This window comes from Bos mutus, chromosome 13 (genome assembly GCF_027580195.1).
Source record: "Bos mutus isolate GX-2022 chromosome 13, NWIPB_WYAK_1.1, whole genome shotgun sequence".
NCBI lineage: Eukaryota > Metazoa > Chordata > Mammalia > Artiodactyla > Bovidae > Bos > Bos mutus.
In genome coordinates this window covers 78,498,618-78,520,497 of record NC_091629.1, presented here as the reverse complement: position 1 = coordinate 78,520,497, position 21,880 = coordinate 78,498,618, and the positions used below count along the sequence as shown (strand labels likewise).

At 43.1% G+C, this 21,880-nt stretch overlaps 1 protein-coding gene across 2 annotated transcripts in view; it reads left to right on the top strand.

Annotated features, from left to right (window-relative positions):
* The first annotated feature begins 2,619 nt into the window (after positions 1 to 2,619).
* SNAP25 (synaptosome associated protein 25) overlaps positions 2,620 to 21,880 on the top strand; it is an 83,586-nt gene continuing 64,325 nt past the window's right edge. Inside the window, exon 1 of one of the 2 annotated variants that reach the window (XM_005886900.2) lies at positions 2,620 to 2,751. The gene's annotated coding sequence lies outside the window, so the exon portion shown is untranslated. Of the gene's footprint in view, positions 2,752 to 11,928; positions 11,995 to 21,880 lie in introns of those variants that run through there. The other variant, XM_070382142.1, reaches the window with a different exon arrangement.

Sequence of the window (21,880 nt, the reverse complement as noted above, 5' to 3'; positions counted from 1 at the left end):
CAGCTGAATCATTTCAGAGCAAATTTCCTATCACTTTCCTTCTCTGTATGGCTTAGGCCTTTATGGATCCTGAATAACATAAATATGCTGGTTCCCTACTGGCAAGGATGACTGTGGATTTTTTTTTTAAATCAAGCAAGGAGAAAACCCTAGGTGGGGAAATCTCATTATCATATTAAAATGCATTTAGAGATGTCTGGTTTTCCTGAATAGACTTATATTTATCCAATGTCTATGTTTTCCAAATTTATTCTTTTCTCAGAACAAAATGAAGAACATCTCAAACAGCATCATTTTTAACAGAAGCACAAGAGAATGAGAAATGCTGCCTTCACTCAGCATAATCCTGTAGAGCTTGAGGTATTTTCCGTGATGCTTTGAATCAGTCTGACTCTCTTCTATACTGTGTAATTTTTAAAGATATCAATGTGGGGCATCAGCAGTTGAAAATTCAGAATACCAAGCCAGTCCTCCCCTGTGACTGCCACAGAGCTGTCGCCCACAGGATGCACCTTCATCACTGACGTAGGTACTTTTTCAGTTTTACTATTTTTTAACCTGGAAAATCCCCTACCTCCTCCATTCCTGCACAAAACTTTCTGCCTGAATGACTTTCAGACTGAGGGCCATACACATATTCCGTTTCTTCCCACTGCAGGCTCCCCAACCCCTCAACTTTTATGGGCTAAAAAAAAGTCACATTTAGAGGAAAAAAATTCTGATCATAAAGTGTTTTGCTGTGACATCAGTGCATTTGCCTTCACTTCTCCCAGCCCATTCCAGCTTGCTCTAGAATGAAGGTGACAGCTGTAACTAGGAGTTTCATTGTCAAGTATCTGAGGACCAGGCAGATTCTCTTCTTCTTAACTGTATAAGAATCTTAAATGTTTAATGAAGTAAACACATTTCAGCAACACGTCCTGTTTTCAGAATCCAGCTTTAATAAAAACCCAAACACTATTTGTTAATTATTACTGAAAACATTAATATTTCAAAATACCCTTTGGTCAAGAAGTCTTTAAAGAGACAATAACATCCACTTATTTCAATTAAAGGTATTGCTTATTGAATTCTTACAGTTCTATTCGGTATAAATGTTCCCTTTACAACTCTGCTTCTCTTCTTTGTTTCTGGGATTCATTCTCTCTCTCGCTCTCCTTGTGCATTAAAAACCTAAGCTGGCTCTCATGCCTCAGAGCGGGGTTGTGTGTTGCGGGGGCTGGGGGTGTAAGTTATACGTTGTCCCCCATCCAACCCCCAGACAAGGATTTTCCATCACCTAAAAGGGGCCATCAAATTTTAACACTGCGAGGCACGACTTCTAATCTCATTCTTCCCGGAAAAGTACAAACAGTTCCTCAACCGAGGTCCCCCCCTCCCACGCGCTCCCCAGCTTGCCCTCCCCGCGGAGAGTCCCGCAACAGCCTCCCCAACACCTATGAATCATCCGAGAGGCTGCCACCGCGGGACTATTTGCATATGCGCCCTCCACCGCCCCTCCCTTCTTGGCGCCTAAAGCACACAACAAAGGACAAGATTATTGCTTTATGATTATTCTTTTTAATCTCTCCTATAACCAGCACTACTAGCTTCTCTCGCCCACCTCTTGTTTTGAGCATCGGAAGGCCAGCCTCGTCTGGTACCCAGGGTTTGCGCACTGAATGAACCAGCAGAATTTTGTAGCGTCCCAGCATCCTTGAACCTGTAGCTGTTCACATACTACCGGCTCCCCAGAAGCCTAGTCAATCCTATAAGGAATGTACAGCGCCTCTGTGGACTCTTCCTAAGAAGTTCAACATAAAACCCTAGGCTCCGATTGCAAATTCAACCCCAAACAGCGTCATCTATTTTGCCCTCCTCAAACAACTCTCAACTCCAAGCCTTGAACTCAGCATACCCACGCTGGTTGGGTTAACTACCTACTATTCCCTACCCTTTCCCCTAACTCCTTTGAAATCTCTGTGATGATTGCTCTGACGTACTTTAAAATAACGTCTCTCTCCACAACTGACCACATTAATGCGAACTCCAAGCCCTCGATGCTACTTTGATAAAATGAAGAAATCACTCATAAAAATAGCAACCCACCAGACCATATATGGAGCTGGTGGGGGTTGACAGGGATGCCCCTTCGGACCAGCTTTTTTAGAAAAAGCAAATTGCAGCTGAAATCCCCCACCCTCTTACTCCTCCTCTGCCTTCCCCTTCCGTTTCATGACTCAACCAAAGACTCAACTCAGCAGGGGAAATTTTTTGTATATATATAATCGCATATAGTCCATGTATATAACACATATACATACAGACACACACCTATACAAACAAAACAATATCAGAAGACCAGTCGCAAGATAAATGAATTTGCCTGTGCCTGGGTGTTAAAGTGGAATCATAAGAATAGTCCCGTTCGGGTGTTTATAAAAAACTAAAATACAAAGCTTTGCAGTAAAGCGAGCTGGGAGCTGAGTCAAGCGCTCAGTACCTCGCGGCTCCTCCCCTCCCACCCCCGCCCGCGTCCTCCCCCCGCCCTCCCCTCAACACACTTCCTCCCCGCCCCTCCAGGAGATGGCTATTAAAAGCTGCTGACGTCAAAAGGGACGGCCATCTTTGATGAGGGCAGAGCTCACGTTGCATTGAAGACAAAACCTCGGGGAGGTCAGGTGCTGTCTTTCCTTCCCTCCCTGCTCCGCGGCTCCTCCACACTTGGAACCTGCAGGGGCCGGGCGAACACCACCCTCTGGAGAAGCCAAGGTAAGGAGACCCCCTCCCCAGGTCGTGGTTCTGGCACTGGCTGGCTGCATACCCAGAAGGGGCCACAGCTGGGCAGACCAAGTGAGCTTGGGTAAATATACAAGAATTTGTGCACCCAGGGTGCGGTATTCCGTGTGTGCGCGTCCGGCTAGACTCCCGCCTAGGGCTTTATAAAGTATTTTCGAGGTGAGCTGCTTGGGGAAGGGGTGAAAGGGGATAGTGCAGATGGAGCGATGGGGTGGAAGCGCAAGAATACGTACGGAATAACTTACTCTTTTGAAACAGTAGTGGGACCCTCTGTCTCTTCCATTTTGCGATGCAGTTTTCAGAGATGTTTAGGCTGCTGGTTTTTTTTTTTTTGTTTCCCTTCTGTAGATCAAAACAAACCAACCCTGTCGTTCTGACCTTATTATCATGACTGCTGTCGTTAGGGAGGTATTATCCAGGGAAGAATTAGGTAGAAGGCAGAGTGTGGGCGCTGGGAGGCGAAAGAAAGGGGAGTTCCCGCCCCGGGCAAGCTGAGCTGCAGCCGCCACAGCAGCCTCCATGCCCCACAGACTTGATTTATGCCGCCTGCTCCACGTCAACAGCAGGCTGGCGGAAGGCGGGCGGGTAGTGCTGGGTGGGAGGGCTCTGCGGAAGACTGGCGGGGGCGGGGGCGGGGGCTCGGGCTCGCCTCCGGGACTGCGGCGGCCCGCTCTCAGCACCCTGGACAGCAACACCAGGGGCCTGCGTTGGTGCCCGCGACCTTTCAGCACCGCGGATAGCGGTCCTGCCACAGCGCCGCATTTACCTGCGGCAGAGACGCTTGGCCAGGGCTAGAGGTTTCAGGCCAAACTGCTTCTCTGAGACTCCGATCTCTCGGATATCCCTAATAGAGCAGGCATAGTAGGTTAAAAGGAAAAAATAAATCCTTCCTACCGGACCCCTCTGCAGGCAATTACCAGTTCCCATCCTTAGCTCCTGCATAGCTTCAGAAAAAAGTCTACTTATGGAAATTTTCTGTGTTACCCTCTCCCTCTCCTTACCCCTGCCTTTTTAAGGTAGAAAACAAACACATTTTTTAAGATCTGTACTTATCTTCCAGTAGGCAATCAGGGGTTTTATTTATTTATTTATTGACACAAAATAGATCTGTCTACAGATCCTAGGTGGTCATGGATAGGGTATATACAAAGATGGCAACACGATCTGTTTATAGGAGTGTTATATCTTTTGACATGTATCTATTTGATAAAAAATATGGGGGTAGTTGAACTAAGCAAAATCAACTTCAATAGTGAATCCCTCTTCCTCTCCTTTATCTTTGTGATTAGGCATGAACAGAAGCACATACCCATAAAAATACATCTCTAAGACATATTATGGGTCTTGCAGGGTATAGATTTAACCTCTTTGGCCGTGGTTTCAGAATGAGAGGAAGTGTTTCCTATGGACATTGGTTATCTCAGGATAATTTTCTGATTTTGACAATATTAAGACTGGTTTTCCTCAGGAGAATCCAACTGTGTCCTTCAATGTGATGCAGATGGAAGGACCATGGTGTTAGACTGAAACTGGACTCTGACCTAAAGATCTGTGATTTCCTTTCCAGCACTGCGGGATTTTGCTGAGGCAGTGATAAGTACTTTGACTATTTTCTATTCTGACATTTTGAGCCTCTGAGTGAACAAAAATTGTTACAGGGATATTTCCAGCCATTGGTATGGACAAAAATCAATATAAAATGACCAGGAACAAAACTATGCTCACTGAGTAGTTGTTAAATAAGAGTAACAGCATCATGTGTAAGAATGTAGATACCACACATTAAATAAACATTAGCATGATCCCTTGAAAAGTCTTAAAATAAGATCTTATATTGGGGCTAGTTAGTCATTAAGTCCAGTCATTTATATGCTGGAGGTGCTCAAATGCCCTATCCACATAGAGAAAGTACTTTTCATTCCTGGCTATTTATTTACTACTGTTTTACAGTTTTTTATGGATAACTATGTGGTTCCATGTAAGTATATATTCAACTGTTGTTGGATACAAATGTAAAATTATTATTTAAGTGTATGTAACTACATAGATGAATTTTATAACTCTGCAGTCTACAGATGAAATAAACAACTGTGTTTTAGTGATGGGAGGAGGGGAGACAAGATGGCTAGGAGTCTTTAAAAATGCTTTGACTCCATGCTGCATGTCCAGACAGCTCTCTGCGTAGTTGCGACAAATGAAAAAGCTCAACGCTTCCGGAATTACGCGCTTGGTCATTAGTAATTACTGCTGGGTTTGTTTGCTAGTGGAAGACTGGGACGGTGGGGCAGAGGTAGAGGACTGCAGTGAAGCTGGCAAAGGGCACAGATCTGGGAGGAAGTGTTGATGTGCGCAATTATGGAGCTAATGGCTTACTGAGAAGTTAAACAGAAATGTAATTGCAACATGAATTTTAACATTTACATTATGGATAAGCTTCAGGGAAAAAAAATCAAGATATTTCCTATCTTAAGTTTTAAATTTAAAAAATCCAGGGCAATACAGTGAGAAGAGGCAGAAGCAGATGGATGTAAAGACTTGCCAGGAAACATCAACACAGACCTTCTGACGGTACCTGCCTGTTTGCTCGCTGGAATTTTCTGCTTTACCACCTTGGCATTCAGAACGTGAAACAGTTTGTAATCTTATTAACCTCTCCATGGTAAAATCTGCCAAGAATTCACTGTCTTATTTTCACTTTGTTAAACATGCATGACCACACATGCACAAACACAGTACCAACTGCCCCTGAATTAGATTATATAAAGACACTTCTAAAGTCTTAAGTCTTGACCATCAACCAGAAGACTGAGGTGTCTGCCAGTAGCACCTCTTCTTGTAGCAGGCAGCCTTCAGCAGATCATGTAGGTGTCAGTGATTAGGAGAAATGAGAGATAATTTGAGAGAGAAGTTGGGAAAGAAGATATGAAGGATTAAAAATAGATGAATCTGCTTTTTATATGATGCACTATGAATAAACTTTTTCTCACATCATGGAACTGATTTACAGCTCTATAAAGGGAAGAAAATTGGTTTTTTTAGCCTCAGTGCTAGATACATTTCTGCAATGTCATCCTTTGTCAGCAGAGACAAACCTGATTGAAAGATATTGATCAATCAGTGAGCACCAGATACATAAATGAACCCCACTGAAGATATAAAATCTCATGCTTATATGGTTTTTGACCTCAATAAGTTTAACATCTAGTATTCTTAATGAAAACAATAAACAACAAACATTTGTAAATAATACCAGAAAGAAAATACAATAAAACAGTAGAAGGAAAATCATGAGGGAGTATATAATTATTTGCTAAGTCAATGTGACCAAAAGTAAGGAATGAAAATTCTTAGGGCAATATTTCAGTGGACTAGAATGGTCTGAGAGAAGAAACAGAACCTCAGCTGGCTTTTGGAGGTTGGAGAGAGGAGGGGGGAAGTCTGCCAAGTAAAAGTTACAGCACAGGTAGAACTACAAGTTAAACAAACTCAAGTTATGCTCAGCAGACCCTAAAGATGCCCATCTATTTGGGTGGAGTGGGAGGCTTGTAAAGGGGAATATGCTAGAACAGTGAGTTAGAGCCATCTATGAAAGGCCTTGAATGCTACACTGAGGAATTAGTGCTTTATCCTTTGAAGATGATTTCTGAGCAGAAGCTGGTGTACAAAGTAGCCATGTCTTTTTTTAGCATTTTGGAATTGCTGTTGACCGAATGGAATTAAATTTGCATTCTCTCATAAATAGACAGTGGCAAAGTGTTATCATAAAGGATGATAAATTAAAAAAATAATAACCAGTCCTCATTTAGTCATCTGTTAAGATCACCCTGCATGGAGGGAACGGAGACTCAGATATAGAGAATGGACTTGTAGGAGAAGCAGAGAGTGGGACAAATGGAGAGAGGAGCATTGGCATATATACACTACCATGTGTAAAATGGATAGCCCGGAAGTGGCTGTGTTACGCAGGGAGCCTGCCTGGTGCTCTGGGATGGCCTAGAGTGGTGGGATGGGAGGAGGAGGGGAAATATGTGTAATGATGGCCGATTTGCACTGTTGTACAGCAGAAGCCAACATAATACTGTAAAGCAGTTTTCCTCCAATAAAAAAAATAAAGGAAGCCAGATATCTCAAAAAATAATAAATTTTAAGAAAGATCATCCTGCAGTATACACATGGGCTTCTAAGTCCTACCCAGAAGTTAATTGTAAGTTTCAAATTTTAATTATTGACTGGAACAAATTATTCAAGATGAGTGTCTACCAAGAAGGTCGAGAATCGGGTCAGAAATCTGGGGATGAGAGGTATCCAGAAGGTACACTTGAATAATAATCATGTGGAACACTCTTGTGGACTCTCTGAGTATTCTGCATTGTCAAATACACTAACTGGATAGATGGGGAAAGAGGCCAGGCTTTCTATTCATGTTTCAGGCAGCATGACACATACAACCAGTTCCCAGTGGCCAAAACTGGAGAAAAAAGAAAGGAAGGAATAAAAGATGCTATGATAAAAGTTTGAAAAACTGAGGTAAAGTGGGCAGTATATCATATTTCTTTCCCTACCATCCTAGCTGAATTTTGCTGATTACTGTCACTCCAGGGCTTGCTTGAGGTCTGAGCTATACCCATTTTGTTTTTAATCTTGTGGTTGCTACTCTCACAGCAGAGCTTCACAATTCCAAATTCTAATGTAACTGCTGAACCTGAAATAGTCCCTGGCTTCATGTGGAAAAATAAATGGCAGTTGCAGATATAGATCTTGTTGCTATTTCAATTCTTGCTCAGAAGTGTCAAGGGACTATTCTCATCTGTTCTTCACCAAAACACTGGCAGGAGAGACATCCTTAGGATAACATGTTGATTTCCAAGTTGACTCCCTGGGGCGAAATTGCAGATAGTGACGTTTGATGCTTTAGAAGGTCAGGCTGATGGTTATTAAACTGAGTGCAGAGGGCCTTCCAAGTTATTAAGTAGAAGGGAGGAGATAGAACAGAGCACTGAGGAAACAGAACATGGTGAGTGGAGAAAGTTTTTTAAAAGTAATCTTACAAAAGGAAAGAGGCTTCAGAGAAATTTCCAGAGAATGCTGTCTGCACTTTGAACTCTTCAGAATTACTTTCATTGCTGTAATGATAATAGCTACTTGTTTCTACATAATTTTCTTCACGAGGATCTCAAAGCACTTCACCCAATATAAAATCCAAGCAGTTTCTAATGTCTAAATAAATGATGCAAACCATAGTCAGTTCATATATGATATTAGTAACATTTAGTAAGCCATAAATCTGAGAACAGAAATACCCAAAGCAGTGACTAATCAGAATAGGTCTGTGGGGGAGAAGAGTGAACCTCTAATTCTAAAAGCTTTTACCTGTGCTAGCTCACTGAATCCTCGTAACAGTCCTGTAATCAGGGTACCATTATTGTTTCCATTTTACAGAAGAGGAAACTGAGGCAAAGAAAGGCTAAATAACTTGCCTAACATTACAGAGCAGAGCCAGGGTTTAAATGCAGTCTGTGTGATTTCAGAGTCTAAGCTATACACTCTGCGACCTCTTGCATCATCTACATTTTTCATGTTGGCCAAATAGAGCACAGAATATACATGATTTTTTGTTTGTTTGTTTGCAGTATCTTTCCCCTTTCAGTTTGATGGCAGAGCATGATGGCAAGGATGCTTGCTGATCAGGAGCCAGGAGATCTGGATTTAGATCCGAAGCAACTGCTTTTTCTTTTCTTTTCTTTTTTTTTTTTTTGATAGATTTTTTTTTAATTTATTTTTTATTATTTTTATTTTACTTTATAATATTGTATTGGTTTTGCCATACATCAACATGAATTTCTTTAAATGAATCATTCAACCACTATTGAATGGTGGAACTGAGTTCCACTTGGAACTCAATTTCTTCATCTACTGAATGACAGAATTGAATGAATGTTTTCCAATATCCTTACCATATTAATGAAGTTAATGAAATCAGTGGTGAAAAGTCTAGGTGGGTGAGTCTGAGCCAGTTTACCTGGTGGTCTCAGAGGTTACTGCCTAATACTGCTTCAGTAACTGACCTGACTGCCTCTCTCAATGTGAGATTAATTATATCCACCGCTCCTCTGCTCCTCAGTGTTTCTCTCTCTTTTTTCCCCCTCAATAATTTCTTTGACATCATCTTTCTGAGGCCTTTCTGGTCAGACTTAAGAAACCTTGACTTTTTTCTCAAAGGCCTAATCTGAGTCATCACTGCTTTGGGGGATCTCCCCTCCTCAATCAGATTTATTGCTGTCTGGCACAGACTGTTTTTTTCAACCTGCCTAAACTTTTTATAATTCTTCTTTCAACCCAACTAACTTTTTAAAATTTTATTTCTAAACCCCCTTTTGATCATGTCTTCTGTCTGATTTAAAGCAATTTATTAGCTGCTATATCCTCATTCTTCTTTCTTCTCCTACCTCTTAGAAAAGGGGAGAGAGAAGCTTTTTATAGAGTCTGTGAGATCATAAGTACTTAAAAAGCAACATTTTCATATGAACTGAATTACATGATTTAAGTAGCCAGCTCAAAAACTAATAAAATTTGGAGGATGGGGAGAAGGTGGTGAAATAACATTACAAAAAAGTTTCAAGGATGAGGGACTAGGAGAGAAGGAAGCTTTAAAGGCTATGAGATTTAAAGTTCAGAGGTTACAGCTGGCGGAACAATATATGTTAATTAAATTCATAGTCACGTGGGGATTAAATTCACAAGTTCCAGAAAAGCCTTGTTCCCCTTGTTGCTATAACCTCATTCTTACTGCAGACTTCAGCATCTTTCCATCAAAGTAAAGCATGAGGAGATGCTAACTGATTTTCTTACTGCTGACTCACAGAGGTTAGTTTCAGTAGTGATTAACTAATAAGAAGAACAAATCTGTATCCCCAAAAAGAGATGGGGGAAAATCCTATTGAAGTGTTAGTGCTTCCTTTTAAATGCTTAACAACCATTCTGGAGGAACTCAAAGTGAATTAACAATGCTCAGACTGGATTGGTGCTGAATGACAGCTGCGCTAGGTTTGTGAATTGCTTTCTGTGGTTTTGAAAAATAAATTTGATCCTCTTAGTTAGTAAAACAAGCTGAAGTATAATCCCTGTGAAGGGAAAATTAAAACAACTTACTTATCTTTTATTCTATTGTTGGGTTTTTGTTACTGATTTTATTTGGTTCCTATTACCGAAAGGGGCTTCCCTGGTGGCTAGACTGTAAAAATCTGCCTGCAGTGTGGGAGACCCAGGTTTGATCCCTAGGTTGAGAAGATCCCCTGGAGAAGGGAATGGCCACCCACTCCAGTATTGTTGCCTGGAATTGTTACCTCCTCCAGGACAGAGGAGTCTGGTGAGCTACAGTCCATGGGTTAGCAAGAGTCAGACACAACTGAGCAACTATTGTGTTATATTACCCAGAAATGGCTAATTCTCATATCTTAAATTGAGACTGCACTTTCTGTCTGCTCACCTCATTTTCCAAAATTGTCCATTTCATACTTGAAGAAAAGGTTGTTTTTCTTCTAGAATGGTTCTAGGTTCAACAAAATGCCTATCTTGTCCCAGTTTCTCCATCATTTTCTATATCCAAATGACCCTACTTATAGATTTTGAACTTGAGAGATGATTTTTTATGCCTACAGGCTTGAGTGAGTGGTTTCTGTTCTTTACTGATGACATGTAAGAAAACAAAAGCCTCTCAGCTGCCCCCAGAGGCCAGAGTTTCCCTGGGCTCCTGCCTCATCCCTATTCTAGAGAAATCTTTCAGTGAAGCTTAGAGAGTCCTGCAAGTTGAACAGAATTCCCTTTCCACAGAGAATCTCAAGCCAAATTGCTGATCTCTTTTATTCATGTTCTGTACAGTTTCAAAGAATAGTGACTGACAAATTGTGAAGCAGTATATTTCTTAAATTTCACTGAGGTTGGTCTGACAGCCAGTTAGAGGCAAATCACACTGCAGCATAAACAGAAAGTAGAGGGAAATAAATGCCAGTAAGTCTGCTAGGAAGAACACTGGCAAAAGATTTCAGTATGCAATAGTTCTATCGAGTGAATTTTTTCATTTTCATAGGACAGTCCATTATAACTTCATTATGATACTAGAAAGCAAGATAGTATTCCTGATTTATGCTTGAGAAATTGCTGAATATATGAACTTTTTCCAGTTTCAAAGTGACTATCCCTCTATTCCCTCCTCAAACATAAATAAGCTGTCATTATAGCACTCTTCACTAATTAATTCAACAGATATTTATTGAACGTCTGTCTTGTCCCAGGAAAGCAGTACTGGTTAGTGAAGATAGAGCAGTGAATAAAACATACATGATTCTGCTTTCAGTGTATTTTTGCTGGGCATCCGTTCTTGATGTATTTTTCTTTTAGAAGACACATTTCACATAGACTCCCTTTTAGACTCAAGGACATGAACCCAACTTAGAAAAATATTTGGCTCTCTGTCCAAAATATGCAACTGATTGAAGGTTTCTACTCAGTGATCAGTGTCCATGGAAAGGTTGCCATCATAAGCAAAATGTAAATTAAGAATCATCCTTAGCCATCTAGGAACTTAGGAAATATCTAAGATATTCCTGTGTGCAAATTTGTCTCTATTTGTGTGGCAACAAATTAGGATATCACTCAATTTCCTTTATATTCCTGTTATATTACAGTACCCCAATCTCTCCCTATATAGACCATTCCCCACCACTCATGGACAGAATAGGTCAGGCTTCAAGAAACATAGTATTTTCTAGGTCAGAAAACCTAGTCCCAACTATAAAATTCATGGCACAAAGCAAGAATAGAGTGACTGAGAAAAACAGCAACATCTTTTAGGTGACAGTACCTTCGCAAGCCAATCCACTCCCCTCCTCTGAAAACTCCCTTAAATAAGTTTCAAAGATTCAGGAACAAACAGAAGAATGTAATGATCTCCCAGCTCTTGCTTTTCAGAATCTACCTCTCCTTACCAATAAGCAATGCTCCCATCTTCCTTATAAGATTTATCACATCGCTTTGTAATTATGTACTTGTGAATTTCTCTACCCTAACGGACTATAAAGGTCTTTGAGACCAAGAGCAGTGTCTTAACCATCTTTGAATCCTCAGCACTTGTAACAATTCCTGTCACACACCAGGTATACAGAAAAAGAATGAGTGAATGGGAATGCCAACTACCCCTTTGCAGCGAATTCTACCACTGTAAGTAATTTCTTCTTTTATTGATCAGATATTATGATCAGAACAACTCAGAAATACAGATTCACCCTAAATGTTGGAATAAAATTATGTCCTAAAGAATTACGTTTGTTCATCCCAACTAGCTGCCAAAGTTTGGCAAATAATTAATTTTTCTGACCTGCTGTTTTATCACCTATGAGTGAAGAGTTAAAATGCTAATGAAGAATCAGAAGAATCTCAAGAAAAACCTTACTAAAAGTAGGTTTATATTCAGATATGAAAAACCACTGAAGAATGAAGAATATTGCCTATGAGTGATTTAGGCCAGTTTCACATATAAAGCCAAGCTGTTTAAGATATATAAGCTGTTAAAATTCTTTACTTTTCATTAGGATAGAAAGGATATTTTTGATATTTTTGCTGCCTCTCTTCGCATGTTTCCTGAGACATATAGTCAATGGAGACAGACTGGTGGCTTCAGCTCACTCTTGTTGTTGAGGCCATGTATTTTGCTCGCTTCTGTGATGGAATGGTGGCCTGGTATATACGAACTCTCCATGTTGAGTTAACTTCTGAGAAAATGTCCTCCAAACACAATAATTTCTAATTTGTCCTTTCAAACATCCAGTGTCCTCTTGCCTAGGAGAGAAAACTAAACTGAGACATGATGTGGTAAATTAGTCCCATTTATCATCCACCTGCCAATGCAAGACTCAGGTTTGATCTCTAGGTCGGGAAGACCCCCTGGAGAAGGAAATGGCAACCCACTCCAGTATTCGTGCCTGGAAAATCCCGTGGACTGAGAAACCCAGCAGGCTATAGTCCATGGGGTTGCAAGACAGTTGGACATGACTTAGCAACTAAACAACAACAATCGCTAAGAAAAAGCCATTACCAACGGAGCATTGAATTTTGCATCCCCCTCCCCCGCCCCTGCCAGTCCTTCTCTTGAAACAAGTCTAAAACCACTGAGCGGTTACTCTGTGCCCTACTTTCCCCAGCTGAGTGAAGGCACCACTTGTTGGCCACCAGACTTGTTGCATGCCCACAGTACGCTGTGCTAGACCTTGGCATACGTTATCTCATTTAATTTCCATGGCAACCTTAAAAGCCTTTGGAATTTTTGTCTCTCTGACTGCAAAGCCCATGCTTTTCCCTACCACCTCATAAATTTTCTCATGAGTCGCACACAATACATTGAGATCTTCTTTTAGAAAATGTGCTCTGATGTACAGAACATGAGTCAGCAAAGTCTGAAGAATTCTGTCCTCTGGATGAAAAAGTTCAGGTGAGATATGGTGATGTGTGCTACCTGGAGAAACTCATTGAGCGCTGAATCAAGCGTCAGAGGGCTGCATACCCAGCCCATCCCTGCCGCTTCAGTTATATCACCCTGACCAACTTGCCCAGCTTGGACTGAGCCTCAGTTTTCACATCTGTGTGAAGAAAGCAGTGGCAGCCTTGCATGCGTCTTGTGATGCTATGTGATGCTGAGCTTGTGGAATATTGTTACCTGCCCCAGGGAAAGAAGGAACTGGTGTCATCATGTTCCACTGTCCACCGTTTGCGGCGCCAGATGTCCAGTGTGCTTTATCGCAGGTCACATAAAGGCCATGTGCTTCTCTTCCTCTTTGTAGTGTGGATGTTGCTTATGGAAACAACAGGTCACACCACCACATTATTCTTTTATCTTCAGCAGCATGCATGATAAAATGGAAAAACGTGTCAACAGTCTTTGGTTTTTCTATTTGTGCAAGGATTTTTCAAATGCTTTTGAATAGCACCTCTGCTCTGGGAATGGCTTTGCGAGTCTCAGGATAGCTTTTGGAAATGAAGAAACTTGGGCTATGCTTTATCAAAGCACTGGTCCCCTCTTGCTTAAGGCCTTAAGTGTTAAGGCCCTTGAGGAGTTAGAGATGATATGCAAAATTCCCTGCTCTGCTTTAGCTTAAGAAAAAAATTTGCTGTAAGTTAGTGAACTGTTGCTGAAGCTACATCTGTTGGCTTCATTTTGTATTGAGTGTTAATGTTTTTGTTGGGGACCATTGGGCTCCTTATTAAATATTGTACGTGGGCATGTGTGTTTTTGTATATGCACATAATATATAGGCAGAGAGGTACAAACACAGACTCTCTTGCAGCCAGCTCCAGGTACAAGATTCCTACATGTGTCACCTCATCAAAACCTTTACCTTTATTCATGAAAACCAATAAATATAAAATCAAATATATAATAGAACAAGTCATGTGAACTGCAAAATGTATGCTCCAGCCTGCATTCACAGAATGATTTCCCTCCAAAGTTGGAAAATGCTCCCAAAGCAATTCTCTACGCAGCAGCGACCTTACATTTTAGGGGAATTCTTGCAAATTGAGACCCACAAAAGGAGGAAGGGCTTCAGAGATAAGTGTACTCAGGCACAGCAAGAATATCTTGGGTCCTGGCTTCCCCCTTATCCCTCCCAAGATGCAGAACATGCCCTCAGAAGATTTGCAGCTTGGAGGAGCAGAAAATGTAACCTCTCTGTGGATAAGAAAAAGAAAAAGCCAAATGGAGGACTGGGCTCTACTTGCTCACTGCCTGTTTCCCATCTTACAAAGCACTTAAGTTGGGTGTTGGAAGGGCAAATAAAGAAAGGAGTGGAAGGAATGGTGGAAACTATCTTCCCAAAGAGTGAAGGTTCCCATTTTAAGGGACGAGGGAGGAATTAACAAGTCTGAGAGGCAGAGAATGGATGCTCCTTCCACACAGCTAATAAGAGAGGAAACTTGAGTTTTCAGATCCCAAGCACAATACTGCTGACCCTCCACAGTCATTGCTCTTTACTCTGGAACATTGGCTCTCAAACTGTCATCTCTGTACCAGCTACATCAGTGTCCCCCGAGTTTGTTAGAAATGCAGCTCTCAGGCCCCATCCTGTCCCACTAAGTCTGAAACTTTAGGGATAGGGCAAGAGCCTTCCTGTTTCATCACTTCCAAGTGATTCTGGTACATGCTGCAGTTTGAGAACCAATAGCCTTTAGTAGGTCCTTCAAGTTTTCACCCTGATCTTGAATGGGGTCTGATGAGGATGAGGCATTTCCCCTGTTCTCTGCCACACAAAAGCTGTGCCTAGGTATTTGGAGAGAGAAGTCCTGTCCTGGGCCTCTGGTTAGAAGTGTCCACTCACTCTTCTGACGTAGTTAATAATATATGGATGCTGTTGCCCATCAGAATGAGTTTGAAGGATGAGGAAGACAAATGTCCACAGAATGAAGACAGGGGTCATGGGTGGAGAACGTAGGGCTCCTTTGTTATCTTTTCCCCCCTGCGACAATCTCTGGCTCTTAGATTCTTCCTCCCCAAACTTAGAAAAATTTAACATCTCACCAAATGACAGAGTAGCCCCTTCTTTCTGCAGTTCCAGCTTGCAGCCTCTGAAGGATACCAGAGAGGAAACAGTACCCACTGTGCAAAGAATAAAGCACTTCTCCATGCCTTTGCTTTGGGCGCTTCAGTAAACTGCAGCTGGTGCAAGAAGGGAGTCTGACCTTTTCCACTCATCCTGCATGTTTTGTTTTCTGCTCTGGATCAGAGCACCAACTGTCCTTAGAAAAAGGATCCTGACAGCTCACATCAGGATCTGTGTGATTTCTGTCCTCAGCTCACACAGAACCGTAGGTTTGAGCTATGGCAGAATGTACAAATGGCATTTAAAAAATAATAATAATAACAAATGACCAGGCTCAGAGCTAAATTATTTACCAGGCCACAGGGTGAGCATTAAGCAGGACTCCTAACTCACAGTTCAGTGCTCCTCTCCGGTCCTGTTCTTCCTTGCCAGTCCTGCCTCAGCTCTTCCAAATTTCCTCTCCACTCAGGAGATGTCTCAATCTGCTGTTCCCCTCAGAGATCTCAGGCTTCAAATGGTGACCCAACATTTATAAAAGCATTTGAGGAACATTTTGATTCTGAGCTGCCAGGTAGAGCATCCTAAAATGATTGGCTATATTGCTTGTGTCTATTCGGGTTTTGCACATAACAGAAAAACCCAAATATAAATTATTTAGGCAAAAATGGAGATGCATGGTTGCTCAAAGAATCTGAGTAAATGTTGAACAGCCAAACCATGAGAAGGACAGAGAGGTTGCTGGAATTCAGGAACAACCCAAACCTAGTGTTTAAGCACCTCCAAGGCTCTCCTGCTGCCTCGTGTCAGTGCTTCCTTCTGTACACTGACTGCACTTTCTCTCCTTAAAAAGTCAGTTCCTCCCTCCATATACCAGAAACATGGATGCCTAGTTTGTGCTCCCTGCACATCCACTATTGAAAACGGACGGCCCTCTATTGTCTACTGCCCATGTTAAAAGCCCTCAGAACAGCTCTGGCTGGTGCAGCTTGGGCCAGGTGCCCAGCTTATATCAGTTGATTGTGGGTGTGAACATCATGCAAGATTATGTTTTATGTGCTGGAACCACACAATGCAGTTGAGGGGAGAACCAGGTTCAGGGTTCGTATGATAAGCCGCAGTGTCTCCTACATGCACAGACTTAATTTTTATCAGGTCACTTACCAAATCTGGAGAACCCCATAGACAGAGAAGCCTAGCAAGCTACGGTCCATGGGGTCGCAAGAGGCAGACATGACTTAGTGGCTAAACTAAACCAAACCAAAACCAATATTTAAAGACTTTTTTTTTTTTTTACAAATTGCTTCCCGTGATATGACCTAGTTTTTTAACTTCATGACAGCTCGCGAAAGGAAAGTTATTTTAAAAGTAACCATTTTGTGGCTATGCAAACTGAGGCATCAGAAATTTGACTGCCCTGGGAAACATCAGCTACCTACGTAAGTTGACGACAGTGCCAGCTCAAGGAAAAGGACTGATCAGATGGCTGGTTTTGCTTTTAATCCATGGTTAACAAGCTAATGACCCCAGGCTTAATACTGTCCACAGGCTTGCTTTATTGGGCCAGTGCTGAGTTTGCAAACACTTTAAATCTGAGTGCCTTAACACAGTATTTCTGTTTCAATTTGCCACAGAGCCTAGCACTAAATGTCTTTATATACCTGCTTCAATTCACACATCTATTATTTTGCCAGCCTGTAAGGGCATTTGAGTTTGTTTCCACTACCTAAAAGTAGTGATTTTCTTGGTGATTCTATGATCCTGTCAGAATCAGATCCATCTAGAAGTTTCCTGGGTTATCTTTTCCTAGACTTCATAAGTGATGTCAGTATTTGGAGACTAGATTGGTTGTATTAAATAGGCCAACCAAGTTTGTTTTTGACTTTTAATCTGAATAGAGTTAGCTTTTTTTTTCCCACTGATCCTCCTGGCAATCAATCTAAGGAAGTCTTTGGATCCCTTTGCAGGGTGATATGTTTTAATGTATAAGATGAAATACTTAGGATTTCATAGGAAATCAACTAAAGTATAGCTATCAAAATATTTAAATTGTGGGATAGCAATATATAATCTTTTAAGTATTTAAGTATTAAGTAACAATGTTTGGTCCAATAACTACCATAATTTCAAGTGGTGCTGAGAATATAATATTCTGAGATATTTTCAACCACTGTAAAGTAATATGAAAACATCCTAAGATTTCTACTGGCAGCTCATTAGGGTTTGAGCCCTCCCGGTGGTGGGGTGGGAGGAGGCTGATGGAGGGAGCAAGGGGAGTCTACATGCCATCTAGGTACCAGTGACAGCCGGGAGACCCTGAAGCCATTAGTCTTTGTTATGAAACAGTTGACCTTAAAACTTAGTAGTTTGAAACAGCAACCATTTCTGATCACTTATGGGTCTGTGGGTAACCTGGGTGGTTTCTTATTCAGCTAGTAGATTGGCTGGAGTCCTGTTGGTCCATGATGTCTTCACTTCTGTGAATGGTGGTGGGTCCTGGCTCTTGGCTGGGGCAATAGGAGTGACTGGACCACATATCATCCAAAAACAGCATGAGCGGGCAGGCCGCCATGTTTCTCATTTCCAAGTCCATTGAGGCCACGTTCATTATCGTCCCATTGGCCAAAGTAAGTCATGTGGCCAAACATACAGTGAGTGGGGGAGGGGCCACCCAAGATTGTAAATACCCAGAGGGGAATTATTTCAGCCATTTTTATAAAATTATCAACCACAGCCCCCACCAATCTTGGGAGCATAAGTCACAGAAACCCCTCCACCACCACAGGCTGGGCTCGAGGCTCTGCTTGTCCATCTAGGGGCTTCCACTAATTTCCACAAAGCAGGGAACTTGGGCATGCATGATTATGACCCTGTCACCCTATAGGCCTCGGTCCCTTCCTCAGCTAGAGTTGGAGCCCTTGGCCTAAGCTTGGATATCCTTGAGTCAGGAAGGCACCTGTAATCTTTTACTGAATCTCTCCAAGGTGGCCAAGAAATCATAGATCCAGATGTCTAGTCAATTCAGGAGGCAAAGGGAAAATTTTCTGCTCTAAACATTGAGGATGAGTAAGCATTTCTGTGCTCCAACTGGAGAAAAACATCAGTTTCTTACTGTTTTGTGATGATGTTCCTTTACCTGAAATTTCACTCGGGGTTGTCTCAGTGAGTTTGTATTTGAAGTTTTTTCTTTGTCCTTCCAGAAGTCTCCTCTGTATAAGAAAACCCTGCTTTGTCCTCTAATTGCAAAAGCTCCCCATAACGGTAGAAGCCGCCCTCAGCCAACCCACTATCCAATGAGGGCTTTGGAAATGAGAACCCGAGGGAGGAGGCAGTGGAAAAACCCTGAAAGCTTTTCAGCGGTGCTGCTGCTTCACGGAAAACAAGCCAGATACCTGCATCAGGACCTCGCAGCAGCCCCACCAGAAACTTCATCTTAGCTCTTCTGCAGATAAGCAGGGGACATCTGGCTCACCCCACTTTCTAGTCACGCACTTCCAAAGAGTATCCTGAAACCTGGCTGTTCATTTTTTCAAACCACTTCAGATGGCAGATGACAGGCTCCTGAGGATAAGACCCCAGGCAGAAGAGCTGTCCACTTGTTCAGTCTTGCAGGAGCTTTAGTTTACTGAATCCCCAAAGTGGAAAAAAAAAAAAAAAGAAAGAAAGAAAAAAAAAGGAAAATGCAAAGGCTTCTAAATGTTTTCATCGGAATGCTCTCTTAGGTAGTGTCCTCCTAGAAGCAGAGCCCGGGAGAAGGATGCAGCACTCTATTTGGGAGGTGATCCTAGGAAGCAGGGTGGTATGCAGGGAGGCTAGCTCAAATGGGAAGGAAGCCAACACAAGGGGCATCAGAGAGCAGAGTGCCGCCTGCAGGGGTTCAGTCCCGGCAGGACCTCTCTCAGAGGGAGCGTACAATATGCCTGAATTGCCCCACCTGAAGGGCATGGAATCTGGGGGTACTTATATACCAACTCCCATCCTTAAGTGGCTAGGTGCCACTTGCACCCAGCCCTGCGAGATGCCAAGCTTACTCCCAAGAAGGCAGAAATCCCCAAAGGCACATAGGTGCTTGTCATACATGCTCTTAGAATATAAGGGAGAGGAGAGTACCGAGGTGATATAGGCAGAGAATCAAGAATGACTGCTACAGTTTTGCAAACTGTCATCTCCAGACACCCCAAGCGTCACAGCTGTCTCCAGCTTTGGCACATAGATATTACAACCCTTCATTTATTCAACATGTATTCACTGCACTCCAACTGGGTACCATTTATTCAGCATCTCTGTGCTAGTCACTAAGCTAAGGTTTTTGCATACATCATCTCATTTGATTCCCATGATAACCTACAAGGTATTATTAGTCTCATTTAACAGTTGATAAAACTGAGGTTTAGTAAGTAATTTAAGGTAAGTAAGTTACCTTAGTCTCTTGGCTTGAAAATGGCAGAACTAACATTCTCAACCAGGTCTATCTTCAAGTCTAAGCTCTATTCACGGTAACCCCTCTCTGAGGGCAGTGGGCTGTCCCTCTCATCTCCCAGGCCCCCCTACCCTGGGTACTGTGACCACTCTGTCTAAGCTCACTACATCTTTGAATCTCTGGATCCTTAAACATTCTCCAGCCCACACCCACCCGTCATCTGTGCTCCCCCATCCAGCATCTGTCAGGCGCTTTGTCTGGTCCTGCTGCTCCTGGTTTCCTACTGAAGGAGTCAGAGAACCATATCTCTGTGGCATCTTGTGATCTTAAGGCTGATTGCACCCATGGGCCCCTAGCAGACAGAATCAAACGGTTTGTTTTTAAGCACCAAACCAAAATGTAAGTCCCACTTTATCATTGTTAACATTTAAAAAATAAAATGGCATGGGGTGAGGACCGAGAGAGGGAATAATTCTCTCCAGCTTGCCAGCCGGGGAGTGGGAGGGAGGTGGCAGCTCTCGCAGTCCCAGGAAGGATGCTGCAGCAGTCGGCACAGAACGTCAGCCTCCAGGTGGCAAAAAAAAAAAAAAAAAATAGGAAGGGGAGCATGTGGGGTGCATAATGATGGTGCACAACTCCATTTTAGAACCCGTATATCTGACTTCATGGGGGCCTTCCTGTCATTTTGGAAAACATTATTGATAGAACATCAGTGCTGCTCTGAAGCCAGTATTGGTGAGTGGCTGAAACTCTCCACCCCTCACCGGACAAAAACAAGATAAAGTTGGCCTTGAAAGAACCCAAACTGGGGGAGGGAGGGTCTCTGATGGAAAAACGCCCTGGTATAGATCAATGAATGTAAATTTCATGCCATGGGTTCACGGAACCCATTTAAATGACATACTCTAAAGTGCTTTAATGGAGATATGGAGATGAAAGCTAGGGCACCTTGGGTCATTCAGGCCTAGTTTGAATCCCATCTAAGACACCAGCTCTAGTTGCTTCTGAACCACTCAATGTGGTGCCCCAGGGATGGGGTTCCATCGTAGAATCATGGAACGTTGAACTGGAGAAAATGTTGAGAAGCCTTCGATTCAACCCCCTCACTCACAAGTAAGGACACTTTGGGACTTTTGTTATGAGTACAGCTTCCATGCTACGCTGCAGTACCTGTGAGCCTTTCCTAAGTAGAGGTGTGGAGGGAGACAAGAGGGGGCAGAAACCCTCTGGTCTGGGGGAGGTAGCCTGCAAACCCATAGCGGCCTCTCTAAAACCCAGGTGTAGTTCTTGTCTATTGCTGCATAACATTATTACCGCAACCTTGTGGCATAGAGCACCTCACGGCCCCATGGGTCCTGAGTCTGGGCCCTGAGTGGCATAGAATGTCTCATGGTCTCCTGGCTCCTGGGTCTGGGTGCTGGGTGGCATAGAGCATCTCATGGTTCTGTGGGTCATGGGTCTGGGCGCTGGGTAGCATAGAACATCTCACTGTCCCATGGGTCCTGGGTCTGGGCGCGAGGTAGCATAGAATACCTCATGGTTCCATGGGTCCTGGGTCTGGGTGCTGGGTAGCATAGAACACCTCACGGTCCCGTGGATCCTGGGTCTGGGCGCTGGGTGGCATAGAGCATCTCATGGTCCCATGGGCCCTGGGTCTGGGCGCTGGGTGGCGTAGAGCATCCCACAGTCCTGTGGGTCCTGGGTCTGGGCGCTGGGTGGCATAGAGCATCTCACGGATCCCATGGGTCCTGGGTCTGGGCGCTGAGTAGCATAGAACATCTCATGGTCCCATGGGTCCTGGGTCTGGGCACCGGGTGTCATAGAACATCTCACGGTCCGTGGGTCCTGGGTCTGGGCACTGGGTGGCATAGAGCATCTCACGGTCCCGTGGGTTCTGGGTCTGGGCACTGGGTAGCTGGGATCTCTGCCTGGGGCCTCACTGGCTGCTGTCCAGGGTCAGCTGGCTACACCTCCTGAGGGCCTCTCCCAGGCATATTTGGGTGGTTGGCAGGATTCATAGGACTGAGGCTTCGTTCCCTGGCTGGCCAGCCACCAGGAGCCATTCTCAGTTCCTTGCAAGCCCCCTCGCAGGCCCTTT